We start from the raw sequence: 27,935 nt of genomic DNA on the forward strand, positions 1-27,935 counted from the left end.
CACTCTGCAGCCACCTGGAAAAATGCTCCAATACTCCCCACCTCATCCCTGTCCCCTAAACCCCTACTCTTCCCTCTACTCCTGGATGAAGACTTTGCTCAGGACTTTGTCCACTCATCGAAACTACCTTGAAACCCCTCTACCTCAATGTGCTCCTCTGACGCACAGCACACTGGAACTTTTTTGAACACTTATGCTTTCTTTTACCTCTTTTATGTGTTTTTTCTCCTCTATATACTGTAAAGTGCTCCGATACCTTCGGGTCTAGCTAGCGCTATATAACACCTTGTAAATAAAAAAAAAATTAAAACTTGCAGAGGTCAATCAATCCGAACATTTGTAGGATCCAATCTCTTGATGGGAAAGCATCTTCAAACTAAAGCTGTATAATTTGTTACTAAGAGTCTTCTCTTGTGAAATTTCTTCCAACATTTCTTTCAACTCTGTCTTTTCAGATTTGGTTATATATGATGTAACATAGCAAGCAACAGCACTTGAATTATCTCCAACATATTGGAAATCCATATTTGCATTCCACATTGTCAAAATCACTGAATTGTAGTCATTAATATACTTTGAATCTTCAGTTTATGTTGTTAGCATTCTTCGGAGATTTACGAGTTTTAGTATGCCTTACGGCTGACATGAAACTGTTGACTCTTCCTTTTGAAAGTATTGGATGTGGATATCCAAAACGACATTTTGTATCAAATCTTTCCTTTGACTTGTATTTCCGTCGACAATATTTTCCACATCAATGAGTTTGAAACCGTAAAATTTGTTTTCTCAAGTAGTTTTCTCCTCCATTTTTTGGGAATGGCACAGGTAACATAGTCTTCAATGAAAGACAAAACACATTCATCATTATCAGTTCTAAATGTTGGTTCATTCTTGTTCCATAGCACCATGTGCATATGAGGTGCACCTCTGGCTTGGTACTCCTTTTTCCAAAAGAAATCAATAACTTCTCCAAGAGGTGATTATTTTTATTGCAGATAAAAGACATTGTAGGTTCAAACTTATGACAAAAATATCTGCACACATTTACAGGATCCAAGGAACACAATTCTTCAGCTGTCTTCAATTCAATGTTTTTAATATTTGAATTTGTTTCTCATAGAAATTCAAGTAAATTGTCCTATGCGTATTTAGCACAGCTAAGCATTACAAACCAAGTAGGGGTTCCTAAGTTCCTTAACATACATTTAAGTTCTCCGTGACGACGATACCCATACTCATTAGTACCACATTGATACACCATCAAATTAGGTAAGCGAAATTCTAAATGATTGTCTTTTTGTTGAACTTTGTCCAAAAATTCTTTTGCAGAAACATGCGTAAGATGCATTCCCGCTTTTAAGATGTGGTTCACTGCATATGAAAGTCCAGAAAAGTCACTTTCAAACAGAAGATGCAATGAATATGGAATACATTGTTGAAATCTTGGATCTTCTGAGTACAATCTTGTTGTACTATAGTCTGATGCTGGAATCTGTACTGGTCGTTCACCATATCGTCCACCTTTTCCAGTGGGGAAGAGGTGTGGAAAACAACAAGCTTCTAAACTTTTTAGCCATACACTTAGGGGAGTTCCCTACACTTTCTTTGTTTGGATTAATTCAATGGTGTTTCCTATCACTTCTTTTGAATGTAGAGGATGTATCCTGTAATGTTCATACATTACTTCAATCCTGGAGGTGTCCACTTTTTCCATTTGACCAGTTGAAATTTCTCTTTTGTCTTCTAAAGATATTTCTTGTTCTTTCACATATACAATTTTATAATAAATATTGTTTTGTACAAGATATAATGTAGCCTTTTGAAGTTTGGTGAGAGCTACTAACTCTTGCCATATTTTCTGACTCTTTGCTGGTACACCATTAGCTACAATAACTACAGGTTCACTTTCCTCTCTCTCTACAACAACAGCTTCAATATTTTTCTTAAAATCCAAAGGTAAATTCACAACTCTTCCTTTTAAACCTCTTTGTAAATATGTTGGAGGCGGCTTACCTGTTTTAGGCTCCATATGAACTATAGCCTGAAACGGGTGCATAGATTGAATAAGAATGGACTCATACGTATTTAAATCTACCAGTTCCGGAAGAATAGCTATCAAGTCTGGGTTATGTACAGCTCCAACTGGCATTTTGTTCTCTTCTAATTTTTTATAATAATATTTACAAATAGGTTGATCACTACCCAACTCAAAACGACCTTCCACCATCAAATAAGCACCAAATTGTTCCCACTTATCTTTGTTTTCCTTTTCACTTTTTAAATACACATCAACATTCCTAGTTTGACTTCAATAGTGAATACTCCGACAACAAATACAAACTTGGGGGCCGATTATGATGGCGGACGGACCTGAGTCCGTCCGTCACCATAGAGTAGGAGGGACCGTCCGCAGGGGCAGCGGCGGTCCCTCCGTGCAAATTAGGATGTGACCGCCACCCTGGCAGTCACATCCTGTATTTTTAACATTGCAGCGGGTGCTGCTTGAAGCAGCACCCGCCACAATGTTAAAAATGAAAGTTGTGCATTTGCATGCACAAAGCGGCAGGCACCGCGCGGTGCCTGCTGCTTTGTTCACGCAAATGCAGGGGGGGTCCATGTGCATCCCCCACCCCCCCTTCACCCAGAGGGCCCGCAACGTCCCCCGAAGTGAAGGTCCGTTGCTTTTCCACGGCGGAAACAGGGGCTCTTTTTAGAGCCATCCTATAACACACTGGTGAATAAAATTTTTTTTTACACATACATATTTTTTTAAACATTTGTGTAGGTCTGCGCACCCGACGCAAATCTGCAAAAGCATGAATTTAATGTACTACAAAACAATACACTTTTCAGGTTTAACTATTAATTTTAATTTTATAAATTTCTAACAACTCTATCAATTGTAATCTTCTCATTAACTTTAAACATAGTACCTCTTTAAAACAACTTCACAAATACAACTCTACCTTCTAAATTATATACTACAAAATGCTTTATTTGAGGTGGATTCACGAATCCAACATGACGTTCCATGGCTGAGAGCCATGTTGGTGTCACGACTCCAAACTCGAAAGTAAAAAAAGCCCCACTTCCATTATTCGGTATTCGCCCCAGGGCCCCAATCCCCCGGGGCCTACCAGATGTTTTTTTTTTTTATTATGGATGTGGACCGTGTTGCCCACTTCTGGCCTGTCTTTAAAGAAAAAAAAAGAATATATATAAGGGAGAGGGACCGCCTGCCCCCCCTTCCGCTGGCCAGTATTGGCCCCGGGGACCCCGTCCCCCCGAGGCTGCCCATAATTTCTTCTTTTTTTTATTTTTGAGGGGGCCGTGTGGCCCACATCCTGAGGCCAGTTGTGGCTCTGGTGACCTCATTCCCTGAGGCCTGGCCATACGTTGGGGACTGTGGAAGAAGCCCAAATGCCTACATAGTCCCAGCCAGCTCCCCGCCTCCTGCGGGAGCCGGCATTGCTTTTGGGCAAGGGGAGCTTCTGACATGCAGCTCCCCTTGCCCAAAAGCAATTCTGCTTTGCTTCGTGGAGCTGTGCTCCTGCCCTGCCATAGCAAATGGTATTCTCCCAGAGGTGGGCGCCCCGGGACATTTTAGGAGCCGGCCCTGATGGGCGGCTACCCAGGGCCATCTAGGGCTCCAGAAATGGGGCCACATGGCCCCCCTCCCTTACAGTAGAAAGCCCATTGGAGGTGGTGGTCCCCAGTGCTTGGGGGGCCCATGGGGTCCCCTCTCATTTATAAAGGAAGCCCGAGGAGGTGGTGGTCCCCGCAACGGGCCACAAATGTAAATCAGATCTGCCCTGGGGAGGTGGAGGTCCCTGGGGCTGTGTGGGGGGGCTCGACCACCCCACAATTTTCTTTCAAATCAGAGCCCTGGGGAGGTGGTGATCCGGGGCTGTATGGGGGAGGATTAAGCCCCCCACACCTTTCAATTATAATAAATCAACAGGGAGGTCGCGGTCGCAGGGGCTGCGAGGGGGCTGCGTGCCGCCTGCATATGATTAGCATAGCCCTGGGGAGGTGGTGGTCCCCAGGGCTGTGGGGGCCCCCACGGGCCCCCGTATTATATTTTGTGATTGCCCTCAGGACCTGGCCCACCCTGGGGCTTAAGTAAATGAAGAGCAGGAGAACGTGCTTTGTTTCTTTTTTCTTTTTGCCCAGATTTGCGCACTCAGCACAAATTTGGCCGATTTATTTATGTTTATTCTATTTTTGCCCCTGGGGGTCCCTGTGGGACCGCCTGAGCAGGCCTAGGGGGTCAAAGTGTTTCTACCCTGCACCCTTTTCTTGTTTTTTGTCCTAATTCAACTGTTCTCTTTTGACTCGGTTACCGAGTCACAAGATGGCTGCCAACACATTCTGGTTTAGAGTGTTTGCAGCCAATCAGAATGAAGCTCGTGCTTGGGAGGGTTCGCGAATACTCCTCGGGTCAGATATATACATTTTTAGTATTTGTATTTGTCAGCAACTACTGAACGGATTTACACCATTTTTTTTAAAGCATGCTTTCTGGACCAAGAACCACGTCCTGTGCACACATTTCAGAGTATAGCTTTTAGTGTAAAAAACATTTTTCAGAGTACATTACGTTCAATAATTATGAAGGTCGACATCAGAAGAAATTTAAAGAAGATTCCTTTATATTAAGTCTTGTGGGTCAATACAGAAAGAAAACCAGCCGACACGTGTTTTGTCAATCGGAATTTGTCTCATGACTCTTCAGGGCTGGGAAGGACACAAGGAAAAGGATAGAAGACACAGAAAACATCAAAACAATATGTGGGTAAAACAAGACAGTGTTGACGATGAAGAGAGCACCCTCTTAAAGTGGAGACCTTAAAAGAGTAGTGCAGAAAAAAATAAACAGTGACTTCACTGTAAAAGCAATAGAGAAGCATCTCGTGACAAGTGAATTGGGCAGCCATAATTATTAAAGAACAATCATAATTATTAGCCAAAACAAAATTGTCTGGGAAATCAACAAGGCCTGGTCTCTAAACGGTTGAGTCACTAATCAAAGAAAAAAATAATCATAATAACTAAGGAGAAAGAGAACAGTCAAAACTATTTAATCAACGCAAGTCACACGAAATTTCACAGTGCGTGTAACTAACGTACTCAGTAACTAGGTGGACATAGATGTCTTTAAAGGATAATAACTTGACTGCTAACATCTGCAGGTAGAGCCATAAGACCAAGCATAACATGGTGACAATGGTGTAAGTGTAGTGGAGGTTGGGTGCAGCATAAGTGACATTATCAGCAGAATCATCACACAACATTTTAAAGAGAAAAGACAGGATTACAATTAAAAGAACAGAGAGCAGAACCTAGCGTCATAGGCAATGCGAGGGAAATACATTCTAAGGTCCTTTCTGTAAAAAGAATGTGGCGAATCGCGGTGAAGAAAAGGGGGTGGGGAAACAAGGACAAAGTTACTACCTGTAGGCGTAATACCCACGGCTGTACGGAAATTTGAGGTAAAAGAGAGCAAGCTGGTTATAGGCTAAGGCGTCGGTAAAAAAAGGGGGGTAATGAGTAAGGTCCGGTTATAAATGAAAATTACCAGAAGAATTACAAAGTGCAACACTCACCGTTCTACCGGTGATATTTCCAACCCGGTCACTATAACGGGGTAAAAACTTGAAGCGTGGTCCGTGGAAAAACACACAACAGAAATGGGGGGAGGACAGGTCCCTCACTCTCCCCAAATGCTCCAAGGAGCAGGCGGATGTGTGAGTCCCTCCTACGGGTGGACCTAAATGAGGAAGGCCAATGTCAGTGTCATCATAGTAGTGTCTCTAGCTCTAAAGGGCAAAATCGTGGGGAGAGGGACGCACGCTTACCATAAATTAAGGTCTTGAACTGAGATCTCTCTGTCTCCTGTTACGAGTAATGGATGTTGACGTCAAAGACAGGAATCGCTTAAGTAAGCAAGCAGGGCTGATAAACTAGACCGCTACACCACCGAAAAAGCAATGGCCAATCGGAAGTGCTGTCATAGTGTATTGGACAGTGACGTCAACGACAGGAAGTGCTTAAATAAGCCAGCTGGGCTGAAAAACTAGACTGCTACACCACCGAAAAAGCAATGGCCAATTGGAAGTGCAGGTTATCGTCCTCAGCAGAAAAACAGGGAAATGTGAAGGATGCACCAGTGAGCATCATAATAATGGTAAAAATGTTTTTGAGATAACAAGAAGAAAGGGTCAGAAGGTAGAAAAGGGTAAAATGGAGAATGAAAATGCAAAGCGGTTGCACCATGTTAAAGAAGCAATAGATAGCACACAACACAGCCTCACACAACAATGCAACAGTATTGTAATGGCAGTAATCGAAAGATACGTAAGGTACATTTCCACAGCCGCCACGTTTGAAAAAAACTTTAGTGTGTGGAGTGAGCCAGGAAGAGATAGCAGTTGTGCATGGAACAGTAGGACTGAATCTGTTTCTTAGTGATCTGCCGTGTCTGAATGTAATCTGGGGTTTAGTGGTTATGAATTCTCCTAATGTATTATCAGCACAAAGGGTACCCCAATGTTAATTGAAGCTGTTTCTCATTATGACACTCACGTTCTTGTAATCCGTTATGAGCCTCACTGGTTGTTTTGGTGAAGTGATTTTCTCCTTGGCTCCTAGAGTCATGTGTCTTTCAGATTTTCCAATTTTTCTTGCCGCTTTATTTATGGTTAGTGATTTGTAAGCCCTTTTGGCAAATCTGCTCTTCATGTCAGTCAAGCATTTCTCGAATTCAGTGTCCTCACTAACCCTGGGCGTAGCACTGTAGGCGTAGCAAGCAACACTACGCCCACCCCGCGGGCGTAGTGAGGTTGCCCGCCAGTTGCCCGCCACCCGCCTCCCTCCCGCCCTCCCTAAATACTTAAATCACATTTTAGAAAGGATTAAAAACCACTTACCTTGTCCGCCGCGTCCCCGGGGCTCCCTCTCGTCATCGCGCGATTCGCGCCGCCGTCTTGTATAGTAATGCGCATCCGCCCGCGAATGCGCATTTCTCGCGAGAAATGCACATGCACGGGTGGCCGCGCATGCGCATTACTATACGAGACGGCGGCGCGAATCGCGCGATGACGAGAGGGAGCCCTGGGGACGCGGCAGACAAGGCAAGTGGTTTTTAATCCTTTCTAAAATTTCATTTAAGTATTTAGGGAGGGCGTGAGGGAGGCGGGTGGCGCGTAGTGGGGCTATGCGAAGTGCGTAGGTGGACGTAGTGTCTCGCCCACTTCGCGTAGCTTCGCGAAGCCCCACTACGCCCACTAGGCCCACCGTTAGTCCTCACTACAGTTCCTCCTGGCTCGAACGAATCCCCCATAAGAAATAAGCAGTCTGGGCTGTAGCTTTGTCTAAAGTTCCTACGGAAATTAACATGGGAAAAAACGTGCTTTGGGACCCCCCTTTTTTATTGGCACCAGGTTGACGAATCACCCCGAAACTTTCAAGACAGGAGCTGACCCAAATGAACCATTAGTTTTGAAAATTGTGCGAAAATTTGTCAAATGGCTCCAAAGATATTGGCAAAAGAAAAAACGCTTTTTGAATGGAAACAAGGACCTAACTGTTACTACCTACATAAATAGGTATATATCTGAGCACCAAGTAGGATTTGCTAACCCTCCTGAGCACGAGCTTCATTCCTATTGGCTGCCAACACTCCAAACCAGAAAGTGCTGGCAGCCACCTTGTGACTCTGAGAAAACAGTCCAAAAATGTAAAAAACAAGAAAAGAGGGCAGGGTAGAAACACCCAGACCTCCTAGGCCTTCTAAGGGGTTCCCACAAGGACCCACAGGGTCAAATAATGCATTAAAAAAATCAAAATCGACCAAATTCGCACTGGGTGCATGAATCCGAGAATTTCTTTTAAAAATGAAGCTCGGGCTTCCGTGCTTCATTTTCTATAAGCCTCCGGGTGGGCCAGGTCCCGGCGGAAATAAGTAAATATATAGAGAGGGCCCGCAGGGCTCCCGCTGCCCAGGGCACTGCCACCTTCTCAGAGCTTTGCTAATTATATGCGGGAGGCACGCGGCCCCACTGGGGGTTCTAAATAATGCATTGGGGGCTTCTGCCCCAAGCTGCCCCAGAGATTGTCACCTCCCTGAGGCATTGTTTGTTCAATACATGAGTGAGCCGTGCGGTGCTCCCCAAGCCCTGGGGACCACCGCCTTTTAGGGCTTAAATTAAAAAAATGAAGTGTGGGGAGGCTCCTGACTCCCCACACTACAATGGGGACCACCACCTCCCTGGGGCATAAATTATTTAAATGCGGGGTCCGTTGCGGACCCCCGGGCCCCGGGAACCACCACCTCCCCAGGACTTTGCATATGTTGTGAGGGGGCCACAAAGTCCCCTCCTGGAGCCCTCCTTGGTCCTGGGGACCGCCACCGCCCAGGGCCGGCTCCTGCAATGTCCCAGGTGCCCACCCCGTGACATTGCTGTTTGCTATGGCTCCAGCCCTGTCATAGCACACACTGCTTTGGTTCTTGGAAGCAAGAGCAGGAAACCTGCTCTCGCTTTCAAAAAGCAAAACAGTATCGCTTTTTTGGCAAGGAGAGCTGCATGTTAGCAGATCCCCTTGCCCAAAAGCAATGCCAGCTCCCGCAGGAGGCAGGGAGCCGGCAGGGACCGTGGGGACATTGGGGCTCCCCCCATGGTTCCCACCGCGAAGGGCCGGCCCGGGGGATGGGGTCCCCGGGGCCAGAAGTGGCCCTGGGGAGGGGGGACCACACAGCTGCCTTCCTAATTAAAAAAAATATATAATAAAATAAGAAACGAAGCATCCCCCTGGGATAGGGTCCCCAGGGCCAATAATGGCATCAGGAAGAGGGCCGCACGGTCCCTCTCCTTAATTTTTTTTGTAAAGAGAATAAATATGTGACCTTGTCCCGGGGGATGGAGTCCGCGGGCTGAAATCAACCATGGGAGGGGGCCGTGTGGCCTCCCTCCCGTTTTTATTTCATTTTTTTAAAATAGCAAAAAATGCTCAGGCCCTGAAGGATGGGGTCACCAGGGCCCAAAAATAATAAAGGGAAGGGAGGCCACACAGCCCCACTTCTAAAAACCCAAATTTTAAATTGCCGAAGCCCAATCCCTCCCTGCATCACTCTGCAAACAGGCCCCTTGGACAGTACTTGGTTTCGGGATTAAGTCCCTTTCATTCCTGAGGGTCCCTGGGGGCCAACTAGCCCACCAGGTACCTCCAGTAAGCCCCACACAGTAGTATTGCTGAGAGGTGGTTCCAAGGCCACTCCCCTTTTTACAGCACTCTGTAAACGTGCCTCTTGGTGCACTGCTGGTAGGATAATGAGGTCCTCTTGTGTCCTGCACCTGGAGGCATGTTTGCAGAGTGGTGTAGAAAGGGGAGTGGCCTTGGAACCACCTCTCAGCAATCCTGCTGTGTTGGGGCTTATTGGAGGTACCTGGTGGGCTAGTTTCCCCCAGGAACCCTCATGAGGAAAGGGGACTTCATCCCCAACCAGAGCGCACCAGGAGGTGCGTTTGCAGAGTAGTGCAGAAAGAGGACGTGGCCTGTGTCTACCTCTCAGCAATCCCACTGTGTGTGGCTTACTGGAGGTAAGAGGTAGGCTAGTTGGCCCCTAAGGACCCCCAGCAGCGAAGGGGACTTCAATCCCCATCCAAGAGCGCACCAGGGAGCACATTTGCAGAGTGGTGGGCAAAGGGTGTGTGTGTGTGTGGGGGGGGTGTATGTATGGGTCTGGTAGTGGCTGTATAAGTGTCTCACTGCATGTGTGAGTGGGTGCATGAGTGAGTATCTGAGTGGGTGCATGAATGTCTGAGCAAGTGTCTGAGTGGGTCTGTGAGCAGGTGTGACAGTGTCTGAGTGGGTTGTTGAGTGCATCCATGAGTGTGTGATTCAGTCTGTGAGTGAGTACCTGTGAGTCTGATTGAATATGTGAGTGGGTGTGTTAGTCTCTGAGTGGGTCTGTCAGTGGGTGTGTGCGTCTTTGAGTGGGTCTGTGAATAATTGTTTGAGTGAAAGGGAGGATGGCGGTAGTGAAAGCATTGATGGATGGATGGAGTGAAAGAGTAAATGATGGTTGAGCGAAAGGATAGATGGATGAGGGAAAGAATGGAGGGATGAGTGAAAGGAGGAGTGAGTGAATACATGGATGGATTAGTAGATGGGAGGGTGGAGGATAAGTAGATGAAAGGGTGGATGAGTAATTAGTGAGAGAGAATGGATTAGTGAAAGGGAGGGTGGATGATGAAAGGGAAGATGGATGAATGAGTGAAAGAATGGATGGATGTGTAAAAGGAAGGGAGAATGGATGGATGGATGAGTGAAAGCATGAAAGCTTGGGTGGATGCGTGAGTGGATGGATGGTTAACTGAGTGGATGGATGAGTGAAATAATAAATCAATGGATGGGTACGTGGAGGAATGGAAGGATGAGTGAATGGTGAATGGATGGGAAAACAAGTTGTAGAAATCACCAATCAATGGAGATTACTGTTTAGGGTTAAGACATCTGATTGGGTGATATACACTAATGGCGAGCCTTGAAAGACGGATTAAATATATATATATATATATATATATAAAATGAGTGGACCGTTGCATTTTCATTAGAAGAAATATATATGAGGAAAGAGTGAGCGTTCTCTAGAGGAGTAATAAATAGTTTCAGTTGTGAAAAGTGATAAACAATTACTATTATTTTGTGATAAAATATAAAAACAAATATGAATCAGTGATCACAGCTGTTTTAGAACCGTTTTTCCAGGAATACAATCTATAAAGTGACTAAGTCAATGTTGATGATCCTACAGTTAATGACATTGTTGGTGATAAATAACAGATTGAATGTATCCCATATGTGCCCCTTTCGTATTGTTTGCACTTGCTATCCCATCAGCACATCATTTTACCAGTAAGATGTCCTATGCTGGCAGAGCTGGCTGTTTAATCAGCAGCATCAGAAATAGCAAAACATTTTCTCTCAATCCTTTTAATTATAATTAAGCTGGAAAGTGTCACCTTATCAACATTTTAACAGTTCAAATTTGCATTGCGAATTTGACGGAATTGTCTGAAACCTGTATTGTCAGGCAGTCAAAAATGAAATGCAACATGTTTCCTATTACATTGAATAGAAGTGCATCGATCTGTTCAACCTGCATTTTTTAATGATAATAAACATTTAATTGTTCTAATTCTGAGAACATAAAAACGATGTATGCGTTTCTTCACGCAAATGAAAACAATAGTTACATTTATAGTAAAGTGAAAATATTATCAACAGTTATCTCACGATTTCACATATCAGTTTTGGAAATCTGATGGCATGATAATCTATTCGCCTACTAGAAAACACGCTGGTGTGTTACAGAGAACCTCAAATCTTTTATTTCATGAGATGCTGATCTTTTAGGCTGCTGTGGCATTCTCATCTTGCAAGCACCAGCGTGATGCCCCAGAAAGAAGGGCTTTTGTTCCACAGGAGTCTATATCAATGGGAATTTCCCGTCCTCATCTTTGAAAGATGAAAACTACACCGCTGAGGAAGAAATACTTTTTTTTACAATTCTGTGCTGGAGCTTACATTTGAATCACGTTAGCAGTACTATGTTCGCTGCTGTGTAAAACTGACATTAATTCTAACGGATTATTTGGCATATTTTTTGTGTGTCGTGATGATATCACGGCTTGCTTAGTTGTAAAAAAAAAAAAGAACCTGATTTCCAAGTCTGATACATAAAGAAGGTAACCATTGGGCTATAAATTGGGTATAAAATTCGTATGTGAATTTCACATTCAACCGCCCTCTTAAATATATGCATTGCCCATTTAGAAAACGTACATAGACAATGAGGGCAAAGAGCCTTCCTACCGCTGTAGAGAAACACAGATCAGTAAGTAAGTTATTATGATGAAATCCTTACGATAATCAATTTAACAGGCAGTATAAGTGTAATCGAGGTAATTTGCAAATTTTGGTTAAAATCATGTAATGTCATCAATGATTGTTGAAATAATTAATTAGTTGCAGTGGATGGTTCACGCAACATCACAATTTAATTAAAGATAATTTAGTAGCGTTGGGAATAGTGCAGAGCAATATCACTGACTGAGTTCCGTCCATTATGCACCTAGTAGCCGTGAGTAATGTATAGGCCATACAAAGGGGAGAAAGGTTAAATGGAGGGCGAGAATGTGTGTGCAACAACAGCAACAATTGCAATTACCCGTATGAACGAGATACAAATACAAGTTCTCAACATTAAGGCCAATAAGCAGCAACAACATCCTAAATGAAAACCTCTACCAAAATAAGAGGCACAAGTTTAGGTCCATACTAAACAATAGCAGCTTCGTGGGAGATTCAGTTTAGAACAATGTTGCTTGGTAAAAAACAGAAAGGTGTTCTGAAACAATCAGGGGATTTGGTAAACAATACATTTTCCTTTAACCACAAAACCTAAAGACAAAATATAATCTAATTCTGTGCAAAAATGCATTAAATAGCAGCAACTACATATGCAAATTTCTAATAACATTATACAGCAATGTATAATAACAGCTTCTTTAGAAAATCACAATTTAAAATAGAAGTAGGGGGTGTGGGAGTACAACATATCCAGATTGTATAAAGAACAGTTAACTAGCAGCCAGGACATATGCAAAATACAATCCAAAAAGGGGACGAGTACTAAGACTCCTTAAAAAAGACACCAAGGCCCAGGAATTAGCAGAGTAATTATACATGGGCAAAATACAATCAAAAAAGGGAAAGAGTACTAAGACTCCTTAAAAAAGACACCAGGGCTCAGGAATTAGCAGCGTAATTAGAGGGTGAGCCATGTGTCTAAAAGGAGAACCCATTTAAGAGAATATGTAAGAAGTTAACATATATTCATAAATTCCTTAAACAAATGTAATAGTTTTACACAGACTGCTTTATTCTTCCGGCAAAAGAGAAAGTCAATAGCTGAAGTTATATTTTTAATACAGATTTCCAAATACATCAGACAAAGCCAAAGACGACTACTCCAAACCAATGCTGGCCATGCAAGCTCACAGAAGTTACAGAATTTCCCATTTTTATTGCAATGAGACCAGTTTGCTGTTAGGTCATTTAAAGGTTAAAAGGTTCAAGCAACATAGGGTAAGCCATGTTCGAATTCTGTGATCTAGGTTCCAAGATAAATATTTCTGAGCAATTCTTGGTGAATTCAACCTGGTTATTAACTTTAACCTCTCTTTAGGACTGCAAAATGTTGTACTTCCATTATAGCTGATCTTACCACTTGTAGTTTTTAAAAATGATTTAGATTCTGAAAGCGAGAGTGCGATCATTGATTCTTCTTGTGCACAAAAGACTTTTAGTGCCAGAGAAAAGAAACGAGAGAGGGAATATATACCTACTATACCACAAACAATTTCTTGGCACATGAAACCTCTTAATGTATATGACTCACTATTTTCGAACTGATATCCCAAATGCATAATCCTTTATAAACCTTGGATATAGGAGCTTATCTTGCCAAATTGTAATCTGATAGCAGCTATAGGGACTTGTGCGTTAAAATTACATATTATATTTAAATCTGGCCTTCAATCAAATCTAAAAAACTCCAGTCCTTTACAGGAATTGATTCAATAGCATAGGGCAAAGTTGGAGGGATTTTAGCTTTAAAAACAGTATGCTGATGTAAAAAATGCCTTAGACCCATTGCACTATAAAAAATACACAAGCCATTTGCGTGAGGTGCCGCTTTACAAGAACTGTGTTCGATATGAAGTTTATTCTTCGTATTGCCGGCTATTAATTTCCCTAAATAGAGAAAAAGGAATCCACCTTCTCCAACTTTTCATGACCAATTTTCCACTTAAAATTACAAAATGTCTACTTCTGTTACATTTCATAATTACAATTTTGCTTTTTGAAACATTAATCCTCAAGAAATGTGCCACTGTGTTTTTCTGTAATGATATTAGCTTTTTATTCAGCCCATTAGGGGTTAGGTCCATCACTGCTATATCATCAGCATACAGGAGGCATGCAAAATAATCGCTGCTTATCTTTGGTGCATCTCCCTCTAAATGTGAAAAACATTCAGGTAAATCTAATATTTATAAGGGAAAAAACAGCTGTGCTAATAAATAACCTTGTTTCAGACTATTATCTATGGGTATTGCAGAATATAATCCTTGATTTCATTACAAGACCGGAGGCTATCATTATGCATACAACTTTTAATGCAACTCCAAACAGCCGCATATGTCACAAAGCAATAGTTCCAATGGAACATTCTTAACAAAACAATTCTAGTAAACACTAGGCAAGGAGCCTCTTTTAAATGCGGCTCCAAGCAGATAAGTCATGTTTTTATTTACTCTCAAAACTGTTAATTAATTGCCATCTATTTATTGTGTTTATACTACTGTTTATGGATTATCTTCGATAAATGGTCACTAGAGTTACTCTTTTGTCAATACATATGATTTAAGTCATGTTTTTATTTACTCTCTTTTCATTATTTACTCTCTGTTCATCTATTTATTGTGTTTATACTGCTGTTTATGAATTGTCTTCGATAAATGGACACTAGAGTTACTCTATATGATTTTCTGATTACCTTTTACTCGCGGGACCATCCGCTCCCCTTTCTCCCCTCACTCGTTTCTTACCCGTTCTCCAATGTATGGAGGTCGGCTCGATATCCTTTTGTTCGTTTTTTTCCGCCATGATTGCGCTGCCCCCCCCTTTGTCTGCGTGAGCGCTTTGCCACTTCGCGCACCATACTTTGCGGGCCGAGAGGGCAGTATCTTCTCTCCTCGCCCTCTTCCCTTCACGTTACCGCATTTAACAGCGCCCGTATCCAAAGACTTCACGTCACTGTTTCCTTTACCAAAATATGAGGAAGGGCCATTGGCAACACACGCGTTGTGCATTGTTGTTGCCTAGCACCCTTCCTCTAACACGATGCTCAGAATGAGAGTCTCTAGGTAACCGGCTGATCGCGCATAGGGAAACTGTCAGTTTCCCAACGCGATCGGCCGAACTGCATCATTTTTATCGTTTTCACTCGCTACTTAACCCAAAACTCTTCCATGTGGCTATATATATTTACTCTTACACCTAAATAGACTACAACTCTATTCTATTTACTGCCACACTGTACACATAAAAAAAGGGGAATAACTCTTTATCTTTTACTCCATAAAAAAAAAAGGGGGGTAGAGAAGAAGGATCCTCATACCTTCATCATGTCTGACTCAGATTCAGACCAAAATGACCTTTCTCTCCCCAACATCGATAGGGAGGCATTTAAATCTTTAATACACAAAGAAATGAGGTCCTGCATGTTTGCTACACTTTCACAAGCCATGGGTTCTAAAAGACCCTTTCCTCCCGAGGAGGAGGATGAATTCCAATAGGATTTTGAAAATATGGCTGACCTCAATGAATTAAGGGGTAAAAAAACTAAGAAAACTAAAAATATTGACTCTACCCCTAAGAGCACTATTTCAGGTCCTAGTACCTCGGGTGTCCTTGGCGGCACAAATTATAAAGGTGTCCCTCGCGGCACAAATTATAAAGGTGTCCTTAGCGGCACAACTTATCCAAGTGCTCAGAATAATGAATCCTTACATGATGATTTTAATAATTCTAACGATGATGATTTCACTGATAATGCCTCAGAATTCCCCGACGAATATATCCTCGATTTAGACGAGGATAATCAGGATTTTGAATCCTATGATGACAATTTACCTTCCTCATCTAAGGATAGTATCCTCGACCCTTCAGGTGAAGAGATGTTCTCACCCCTGAACATCAGACACCCTAGAAGCTCTGATTGGGTCCCTATGGACCATGTCAGCAAATTTATTACTAAATGGATCAGGAACCCCCTAGAGAGGGACACTCGTAATCTCCTACGAACTGAATGTTCAAGACCTTCTATCGAAGGTAGAGTCTGCCAGACTCCTAATCTTGATCCCGAACTTATAAAATATCTTTTCAAGCTTGGCAGGGATCCAAGGAAAGGTATGGAGAGATCCCTTAAAATCTGTCAAGACAGAGTTCTTGATATCTTAGACCCCCTCACTAAGATTATTGATGCCGCTGAAATCAGCCATCTTAACGGTTCCAGCCTTGACACTAACCTTATACGTGGTTGGAGTCAAAGGGCATTAGTTCTTCTAGGGAACGCTAATGCTGGTCTCAATTCGGAAAGAAGGAGGGTCGTCCTGACTAAGATTAGCCCAAAATTGAGCGACTTAGCCGATAAGGAGCCTTCACTTAACCCAAAAGGTCTTCTTTTTGGCGAAGACCTAATCAAGACTCTAGGCAAATATGTATCCACTTTTACAGCCCTGGATAAAGTGCACCAAAGTATGAAAAAGGTTTTTAATGTCAATAACAATAACCTTTTCGGCAGGGCCGGAAGAAGGGGCCAATCTTTCGGCCGCTTTAATCGTAGGCCCTTCGGTAGATCCAGAGGTTATAACGGAAGAGGCGACTATCAGTCCTCATATCAAACTCAATTCTACCCTTCAAGAGGAAGAGGCTTCCGCTCAAGAGGTTCGAGACCAAGAAGGGGATCTAACGACACCAACCCACCAAGTAAGTCACTTGTATCCTTTGATGCCTTTTTCCCCTTCCACAAAAGTGGGAGGCAGACTAAAATTCTTTCTCCAGAACTGGAAATTAATTACTCAAGACCCTTGGGTTCTGAACACTGTTACTGGCTTTTCAATAGATTTTACAGACACTCCGATTCAAGTTTCTTTCCCAAGAGTAATGCCTCTCTCTCACGATCAAGAAAAGATTATAGAAGAGGAGACCTCTTCAATGCTCCTGAAAGGCGCAATCTTAGAAGTCCCTATGGAAACTCTGAAGTTTGTAAGTACTCTCTTTCTGGTAGAAAAAAAGGACAAAGGTTGGAGACCTGTCATAAATCTCAGGGAACTCAACAAATATCTAGTTTACAGACATTTCAAAATGGAAGGTATCCATCTTCTCAGAGATCTATTGCTAGAAGGAGACTGGTTGGTCAAACTGGATCTCAAAGACGCCTATTTTACCATTCCTATGGCCGAGAAAGATCAACCCTTCCTACAATTTATTTGGAAGAATCGACTTTATCAATTCCAAGCTCTCCCCTTCGGACTCTCTTCAGCCCCTTGGTGTTTCACCAAAGTAATGAGAGCAGTCACCTCATCCATCAGGGAGAAGGGTATTCGCATGATTATATATCTAGACGATATCCTTATTATGTCCCAAGACTATTCTCAAAATCTTCAAGATCTCAAAACTGTCATGGATCTTTTAGAAAAGCTGGGATTCATTGTGAACAAAGAAAAATCAATACTGTCTCCCTCAACGTCCATGGAATTCCTAGGTTTTACCGTCGATACCACCAATTGTTTGATTTGATTTGATTTGATTTATCCATTTGTAGAGCGCGCGAATGCCCGAGGGCGTCTTGGCGCTGTGTCTTCTCCTTCTTCCTCAGAAGAAGATTTACAAAATCAAAAAAGAGATAAGACATGTCCTCAAACATCAAAATCTTTCCTTAAGGGAACTAGCCAGACTTCTAGGTCTTCTCTCGTCCTCCATTCAGGCTATCTTTCCGGGCCCTCTAAATTATCGAGCCCTTCAAAGGATAAAAGGGAAAGCCTTAAGATCAGGTCTCTGGTACGGAGACCGTGTTTCCCTGAACCAAGAGTCCATTTCAGAACTAACCTGGTGGTTGGAGAATTTGGACGCTTGGAATGGCAGAGCAATTTTTGGCTCAACACCAGATTTTATTTTGGAATCAGATGCCAGCCTTCATGGCTGGGGTGCCTGTCTCCTAGATCAAAATACTGGTGGAGTTTGGTCTCAAGAGGAGTCTTCTCACCATATAAACTACCTGGAACTAACTGCAGGCCTTTATGCTCTAATGAGCTTCAAAGACTCCCTTCAAGGCAGATCGGTTGTTTTAAAAATGGACAATATGTCCGCAGTTGCTTATATAAACCGTCTGGGTGGAACAAAGTCGGAAGACTTGTCATATTTGGCCAAAAATCTTTGGATCTTTTGTCTGGAACACAAAATTTCTCTAAGAGCAGAATATCTTCCTGGAGAATCCAACCTTTCTGCGGATTGGAACTCAAGATTCCTCCTGGATCATTCCGATTGGAAACTGAACACCTTAGTGTTCAATTCCCTCAATTACCTTTGGGGTCCCTTTCAAATAGACCTTTTTGCGAGCAGGTTAACCTTTCAAATGGAACCATATTACAGCTGGATGCCCGACCCGAATGCTCTAGCAGTCAATGCTTTCCTCCAATCATGGGTTGGAGTCAACGCCTATGCCTTCCCTCCCTTTGCAATGATTCAGAGGGTCCTCCAGAAAATAAGACATCAGCATGCTTCCATTGTCCTGATAACTCCCTTTTGGCCTTCCCAAGCTTGGTTCCCAACTACTCTAGAGATATCTTACGACCTCCCTTTCCTAATCCCTTCTCTCGACGACCTTCTCACCGACATAGACGGTCTAATTCACCCTCTTGTTCAAACAGGGAAGTTGAACCTTCTTGCCTGGAGAGTGTCAGGAGATCCAATGATCTCTCTAGACTTTCGTCAACAGCTTCAACTCTCCTCGGAGAATCTTGGGCCCCGGGAACACACTACCGGTATAACAACATTTGGAAAGTCTGGTTACGTTGGTGCTTGGAAAGGGACTTGGATCCCGTGGAAGCACCTATCGTTGATATAATCAATTTCCTTGGAGAACAATTTGATAAAGGTCTGAGTTACAGATCTATCAATTGCTATAGATCAGCTATTTCTGCCGGTCATTCCTTGGTCAACAATAAAACGGTAGGTAAAAATCCTATTATTTGTAGAATTCTTAAAAGTATAAGACTTAGAAGACCTCCAAAACCTAGATATCAATCTCTCTGGGATGTCAAATTAATTCTTGACCTTTTCTGTAGTTGGCCAGATAACTCACTTCTGAACAGAAAGAACCTTTCTATCAAACTAGCTACCCTTCTTTGTCTAATCTCATGTCGTAGAGTTTCTGATGTTAGAGCTCTAGATATTTCCTATAGATCTTATGATATGTTTGGTGTTAAATTTGAACTCCACAGAAGGACCAAAACTATGTCTGATTCTATTTTCTATCCTCGTTTTGATATTTGTAAAAAACTTTGTGTTGTAGATTGTATGAAACAATATGACTCGAGAATGCATGCCCTTCTGGTGTTAATCAATTGCTTATATCCTTTGTTAAACCTCATAAAGGTATCTCTTCTGCCTCTATTGCAAGATGGGTTAAAATTGTTATGAATTTTGCTGGTGTTGATCTTAATATCTTCAAACCACATTCTATCAGAGGTGCTATGGCCAGTAAGTCCTTCTGGTCAGGAGGTAAGTTAGATGATATTCTAAAAGCTTCTGATTGGTCAAATTCTCGAACCTTTGCTCATCATTATTGCAAGCCTATTTCTCACATGTCTGATGTTGTTTTACAAGGCTACCAACATGCATAATGATAGCCTCCGGTCTTGTAATGAAATTGCGATTCTCCTATTAACATGACCAGAGAATCTGGATTTCATTAAAGACACGGAGGCTAGCATTATCCCTCCCACCCTTCCCTGGGTGGTTGATAATTATTCATTTATATACTATTTACTTCTGTAAAACTGATAAAATGTTGCATTGATTCCTTACTGTTCCTTATCAAGTTTAATCTTTCCTCATATTTCTGAATTTATATACACTTCTCTTCTTTTCAGATAACCTCCCGTGAACTTATATTCTGGATCATCTGTCATCGGTTCTTGGAGATTTCGTTTATCCTCCATCTATCCTGATTTTATGAAGTCTCACCGCTGAAGTTTCTCATTGGGACATTTCCTTTTTCTCCTTTACTCCTTATTTAAAAGAGGCTCCTTGCCTAGTGCTTACTAGAATTGTTTTGTTAAGAATGTTCCATTGGAACTATTGCTTTGTGACATATGCGGCTGTTTGGAGTTACATTAAAAGTTGTATGCATAATGCTAGCCTCCGTGTCTTTAATGAAATCCAGATTCTCTGGTCATGTTAATAGGAGAATCGCAATTTCCTCCCATTAATACCTGGCAACATGTTTGAGAATGTAGGGCAATAATTAAAGATATCAGAGAAGGCACCCCAATTTTGTGTAATTTTCTCCATAAAGTGGCCGGTTTACCTTGTCAAAGGCCGTTCAAAATCTATAAAGGGCCGTATAAACATAAGACCTATGAAAAATTTTTTTGTTCTCCTCAATTAGTTTCAACAAGGAGATGTTATCCAGGGTAGAGTGACTTTTCCTAAAATCTGCTTGTTCTAGAGGGAGGACCTTCTTCTCCTCCACCCATACAGTGAGGTTATCAAGAATACTACGAGCAAATATTTTCCTCACCGCATCTAATAGAGGTATTTGCCAGTAGTTTACCAGAACATGTCTATTGCCGTTTTTGTACACAGGGATTAAAATACTTCAAGACCAATATGGGGGTGTCTTCCCCTGGAAATAACAGAAAAAAACTGTGGATTTAGGTAGGTAGCCCACAATAGAGGTTCCTTTCTAAATACTGTCATGGGAATTTCATCAGGGCCCATTGCTTCTGAGGCTCTAAATTTTTTAATAAGCCTTACCACTTTACTCATTGACGGTGCATAGCTGAATACAGGGATTTCAAATGAGTAGGGTAGAGCGAGGGCAGAGCTGGAAGGATTAGAATTCTCAGAGTACAGTTCTAACAGATGGAATTAATATTCCTCTTCTTTAATAGGAATGGGGAGGAATTTTACTCTTTTGCCACACAATCAGCGATTATTTCCCAGTACCTTTTAGAGTTATTTTTCAAGGCCGCCTCTTTTAACTGTACCCATACGCAATCTTCCTTTATTTGTTTTAAGGAACGTTTTTTCCTCTGTCTTCTCCTCTTTAATAGATTCATGAAGTTACTTCATTCGAAAGAAAAATTCAGGAACGGAGTCCTCACTAATTTATTTATTTCCCTATTTATAGGAAGCATTGGGTTAAAATACAATCTCCGTTTAGCTGGAACATATGATGATTTACATTATGTAGCCAGAGAACATGCATTATGAGAAAAGGCTTCAAATAAGTCGGATTGAGGAGAATAATACTTGACCATTACTAAGTGCTGCTTATCCCTTACCAAAACTGTTAAATTCTCTTTTAGTTTAGCGGTCACTAGAGTATTCCAATAGATTCTACCATTTGTAGCAATTAACCCCCACTGTGCTATGTTTAAAGTTCCAGGAGCCTACCTTAGCCCAAATAAATTCAAATATAGAGCAGATCAGCACATGGTCGCTAAAATCAATTTCAAAAACTTCCATACTTACGAGTTTACAAAAGAAATATTTAGAAACAATTAGATAATCTATAATGGATATCCCAGTAGGCGCCTTATGAGTAAAAAATACTGGTATATCATTTTCTAACCTCCCAGTAGCAATTATAAGGTCCAGGCTTCTCAGACCTCTAAGTAATGCGCTCCTCTTTTATCTGTCCTGCTTTTCTTCGGGAAATGAGGAGGAGGCATATTTAAGGCTTCATTGTTTAGGGCGTTAGTAAATACTTTTATACTATGAGAAGAAACTTTAGCATTCAAATCTCCAACTAACATTAGAAAGCTGCAATCTTCACTTTCCAGAGTAGTAGAGATGAAGGCAAATAGATCCTTTAAGAATTTGAGTGATCTTGGACATCCTCAAAATCTAGCTTAATTGCCTGTATTAAGTTAGAAGCAGGAAAGAATACTTTATATGACCATCTAAAACTTGTATTGAATAATATAGCAATACCTCCTTTAGTATGTCCTCTATTTACAGGGAGCGTCGGCCAGTTCAGCACTATATAGTCTTCAGTGGACTAGTTCTTTGTGATCCAAGTCTCTTGTCGACACATTATGTCAGCGTTCTGCTCTTTCAAAAATAAGAGTTTATTTTTATTGGTGCTTAAGCCAGCTGCCTTCCAATAGATCAAATTAATACCCTTGCTAGGAAGAATTCACGTATTTTAAGCTTGAGGATCAATTTGCGTTAAGGGCGCCTGCTACCCAACTCCATTTCTTATCTTCCTCATCTTCAGAGAGTATATAGTGGTTCTTTATCTCTGTGAGAAGCGAAACCCCCCTTGCCTCTTTACCAAGGGAAACCTGCAATATACTCTTGCTCTCCAGGAAGGGCAGACCCCTTGTGGGGATATCTGGATAAGTATTAACCTGCTGATATGGATTGCTTTATTTGAAGCTAGCTCCTCTTCAGGTACAAGAACATCAATACCATAGCATTGTAATTTATCACAGTTTGACAATATCCGATAGGAGATAACTTTAGATGCAAATGTTACTCTTGCCCACTAGTATTATTATATATTTCAACCTGAACCAGGGCAAGGTCATTACTCTGAATCATTTGGAGGCCAGGGATTTTGACAAAGCAACCCAATAGGAAGGACCTATCCATAAATGGTTCATGATCAAAAATAAAAGTAAAATCAAAGGTATAAGGTGCAAAAGGTGAGCGATTGACTTGGCAAGTTACCTCAGAAATATTTTCTGCAGAATTATAAATAACATTGTTTCCTAAAGAGGAGGCAAATAGTGAGGCATTGGTATCCAAATTGCTCGGAATAATAGAAGGAACAAATAGATCTAATACAATTGCATCTTGGGAGGATTGAATTGGAGCACTAGGATTCAAAAAAGGTGATCAAGGTCCCAATAAATCAGTTTCTACTTGACCATCTTCCTTCCTCATGACGTTTGGATCAGAGTTCGATAATAGATTTAGAATTAGATTAGGGTCAAAGCGTAGCCGTTTTGCCGTTTTTTTATTTATCCTTCGATGATTTTCTCTTTTTTCCTTCTTCTTCTACTTACAAACACTGTTACTTTTGTTCTTGATATCTATTTCCTTAGTAGGAGAACAACCTACGTTTAGTTCCCCTACTATGGAATGCTCAGAAAGTTTTGCACCTGATTTATGAAAATGGGGAACACCTTTCAAATTATACTAGATTGTTCCTTCTTAGCTTGCTGGCAGAAGGCAGATACAGCTACTGGAGCTGAATTCCTGGGTTCGAAGAGCTGTTGTAGAGAAGAAGGATGTAATTTGTCGAATATATCTGCATTTTCTTCACCTTTCAATTTATTTTTCCTACTGGAAGAGGGTCTACCAGCCTGAACGGCAAAGTCTAGCCCTATAGAGTGGGGGAGAGAGCATGTTTAAGTAGATTGGAATTATCCCCAAAGATAGAGGAGAAGATGTCCCTTTACCAGGATTAGATTTACAGGAAAGAAGTAGGCCAGCTTTACCAGATGAGTCTTTGCTCAGAGACAATGTACTTAGTCAAGGCCAAAAGAGAATCCAGGATATAATCAGAGTTACTTAGTGATTTCTCCATTAAGGATAGAATAAAAGATAAAACTCTTTCCAGGCAAATTAAGGATTCAGACACCAGCAATTTTGTCTCTTGATTATTATTTAAATGTGAAAACTCGAGGACAAGTTAGGAGAGGCAGATCCCCTTGAATTTAATAAACTCGTTCAGCTGGGCGTACTACTAAACAGCTGCAACTTAACGGGGTGATCCTGTGGGAAATTCTGTGAATTGAAGGAAAGCAAAGTGACTGGAGTATGAATCCTGGGTGATTCTAAATTAAATCTATGAGATAACTTTGGAGATGGATTTATATTAATATTGAGATCTGGGAGAGTAAAATCTTCCATCATTGGGTCTCCATCTTTTGGGGCTAGATGAGGTACCCCTTCAGGCTGGATAACCCTGCTAGCAAGGGAGTGGATAGTTAGATTTGCTAGAAAAGAGTAATCTGCCCTAGATTCAGAATGAGGCACATTTGTAGGCCAAGTTCCTCCAAATTTGGGGGTTAGGTTAGTAGGTTCTACTGGGGATGATTTTCCCAGATCTACTCTAACCTCTCCATGAGCTTCTCGGTTAGACTCCAACATCCCTGCTGTGTTTAGGCTTGTCTCTTTCTTAGGAAAAAAGGAAGAGATGGGGTTGAAACCTTTCAAGGTGTTTATTTGTATTGAATTGTTTCTTAAAGGATTAGCTTTAGTTTGTTTGCACACTCTTATATATATAACAATCTTCCAAAGCGCAGTTTCTTTGCGGTCAAATCTTAGTCTTATAGATTCTCTTACATGCAGGTGCTAGCGTAATATTTAGGGGGTGGGGCAATCGAGTAGAGAGAGAACAAAGGCGGTTGTGAAAAGATGAGGGCAATATATAGAGTGTTACCCCGGCTGACTCTCCCACTGACTCACCTTGCCTCCATCATGCCTCTATTGTCCCTGCTCCTTGCCCCTTTTGCGCGATCAGCTACTTCAGCATTTTTAGCCCCTCAACACCCCTCTGAACCTGTATGTCTGTTGGGCCATTGGTGGGAAGAACGATAGACTCTCCAAGTGGGTGGTAGCAAGATGTCAAGTGGGCACAACACACCTACGGGCTGGAGATAAGCTGGGGTAGAGGGGTGGGGCCAAACTCTGCACACAGTCAGTCACCCTCACTGACTCATGCTCCTTCTTCTACTCAGCCTTAAGACTTATTGCACCTCCTCTTGCGACTCCTCCTGTGGGATGAAGAGTGGGGCACACCAGGTGTCCTACAGGCTGCACCCGCACCTATACAGGCGGCCTCTGCGGGCAACCCGAGGCTTGCACTCAGCAGGAGCCAACGACGGCTCCTGCACTCGTAATTGTAAGGAGGGGAGGGCTGACCTTTGGCTGAATGGCAGAAAATAAAAATGCGCAACGGTGCAGAACATCAGTGTCAGTCAATCTGCGGCCAGAGACTGTCAGGGGCTGCACTGCAATTACTGTCTCCCGGCATCAAGCACCAGATCCACAGGGGGCCACATGTTTGGGTGCCATGATAAGCACAGCTGACCAGAGGACTGGAGGCATCAGTGAGAGCCCAGCAGTGGAGGGAGCAAGGAGGCGTCGACTTCTCCTAGTTTCTCCTAGCGGAAATGCACTAGTGAACTTCAATGGGAACCCGGCAGCAGACCTTTGGGACGTGCAGCTACAGCTGGACCCCAATCCGGGATGCTGCAGCTGCTTCACTTTGCCACTACCTCATCCCGGGATGCTGCAGTCGCTTCACTTCACCGGAAACGGCGTGCATGTTTTATGTACATTTATTTGGCAATATTTTGGCTGTGGACATTTTTTAAAGGTTGATGAAAACATGAAACAAAAAGCTAATAATTTAATAGAAACAGCATTTAAGAATATGACAATATAAAGTAAAATAATTTAACCTACAGAAAATTCTGATAAAATTCATAAGAATATAAATTGCCGTTTGTGGAATAAATATAATGAAATATAACAGCAAGCCACATTAAAATGGGAAAGAAGATAAAGTAGAGAAAATGTATGGAAATATATTCCCATATACATTTGTACAGCAGATAATATTAACCTGTGGACGTAGTTGTAAAGGTGAAGATACAGTATGTAGTACAATAATATTCTCTGGAAAAAAAACAAAGGAAAATCATACATACTAATTTAAGGCGGTTTCTGTACCTCATCCAAAGTTAAGAAATTCTTACTAGCTAGCAATCTAGATTTGGATGCAAAATTAGTGATGGGAAGTCATAGTAGGCCTCTTTCATAGCTAAGGTGAGCTGAGAAATATAATTACTATCAATTCTATGGTTGAAGCAAATAGTGTACTACCAGGATTGAAATGTAACACTATGAGTATTTTTCCAACTAGTTGCTATTAAATGAAAAGCAACAGCTAATTGTAAATCTAACAATGTTTGGCTGAGAGCTAGTACAAATCATTCTGTGGTGATACTACCTGAGAAAATGTTAAATAATGGAAAAGACTTATAGACTTTAAAAATCCAGTGAATTTGGAGGCCTTTTTTGGATGCCAAAGGGACAACACTGCACTGTGTTCATCGCAACGCTTACGATTAGATCTTATCATGGTCACATCAAAAGCAGGGTGACAAATTCTCTGGTTTGTTGCTTCACGGAATTAACGACTGGTATTAATTACCCACCAATTGCTGCGGATTGTACATCTAGCACCCATACTGCCATACTACCTTTGTGTTTGAAGGCAACTATATGCATTTTTACTGGGAGTTTTCATCAATCTATTTTGGCACAAGTGAGAGTGAGCAATACTCATGAGCTAGAAACAATATATCGGGACAATGCCTTAAAAAAGTCCTATAAGAATGAAACATGTGTCGGCTGACATCATCCATGAGGAACCAACAGTAATACATCCACAAAAGGTCACTACAAAAACTGTACTTATGAAACAGGGAAACAAACAGCTATACACATATATTGTTAGATCAATATATATATATAACTAAGTGACTAACAAATCATGGAATGTAAAGTGATTATATGATGTAGGGTATTTTTCTGATAAGGATTTCAAGTAAAACGTTAATTATTACATACCTGAATATTTGAAGTTGATTCTTATAACAGAATCTCTATATTAATAAAGCAATATAAATGCTATAAATACTATGACGTAATATTGGTTATGTAGAAATGACTTGGATTATCAAAACAGCAGCTACTTACATGTGATGAGAGGTTTGCTATTTTTAATTTTTTTATTTGGTACAATACCTGCGACCAAAATCAAAAGATGGCAGGACATTCAAATAGTATATGCTTTCATACAGCTTTTGAGGAATTGCAGGACTAAGAAGATGAATCTAAATCCTTAGAAAAATGTTTCAGACTTATGTGAGTAATTATTAGACAATGATATAGAAAATAGAGAGATTGTGTAGTATTCACGGCTCTAGTAGATTTATGAATTTTAAACCATTTTGTTCCACAGACTGCTAGACCAATGTTCTGATAGATCTGTTTCTCATGCCAGCTCAGTTCTAGATTTACGTTGATTGTTAGAGGAGTGTAATTTGTAAATAGAGTAGGCCTTGGGATGAGTGGATAATAGTGTGACTAACACAGCAGATTCTGGTGTATAAGTAACAGTATGGGTATATTTGACATTAAGTTAGTAAGAGAATTGCAGTTGAGCATATCTTATTTCCGCGATGAAGAGGGTAAGTATTATCTATCTTGAAGGTCAGAAAATAATAAAACCCAGTCATTGTAAAAAAAGATGAGATAAACAATGGATCCCTTTGTCCCTCCCAGGCTTTCAGTATATAGAACAGTTGTTGATTTGGTTGTTACGGTTCTGACAGATAGATTGTCGTTGAACATTTGCAACAGGAACATGAGTATACAGAAGTAAAGGCGACAGCATACAATGAAAACGTGCAATACCAGGGTGATGTAATTGAGAGATATTTGTTGTAAATGATAATATTTCTGAAAAGTCAAACAGAGAATTGGGGATTTTTCTAAGGTGAGCCATGAAGGAGCCTGTGAGGAATGAGTAAGATTGAGACAGTGAGTTGATTGTTTTAGAGAGAAAGCATAATGGTATTTCCCGAAATTGAGAAATTAAGGCACCCCTTAGATTTGGTTTGTTTTAAGGTTGACAAAGCTATTTGGAAGGGTTTTCTACCTAGAGAAATTTAGAGAGTATGGAATCTATTCTTCTAAAATAGATATCTATACCTGGGGTTGGAGTTAGCGGCGTCAATTCCTCAAACTGTTCGATTGAATTACGAAAAATTGTTGCGGCAGATAAAGAAAGACCTGGGTTCCTGGGGTAAACAAAATCTTTCTCTGCTAGGCATGGTAGCGGCGTTCAAAATGACCCTACTTCCCAAGGAGCTGTACTTATTCCAGACTTTTGCCGGCGCCTCCCCAGATGGCGTTCTAGCCTTGCTTCAATGAGATGTTCATCACTTTGTATGGGCTGGGGGAAATCCCCGTATGAGCAGAGACCA

The sequence above is a fragment of the Lissotriton helveticus genome, chromosome 4_1 (assembly GCF_964261635.1).
Source record: "Lissotriton helveticus chromosome 4_1, aLisHel1.1, whole genome shotgun sequence".
In the NCBI taxonomy this organism is placed as follows: domain Eukaryota; kingdom Metazoa; phylum Chordata; class Amphibia; order Caudata; family Salamandridae; genus Lissotriton; species Lissotriton helveticus.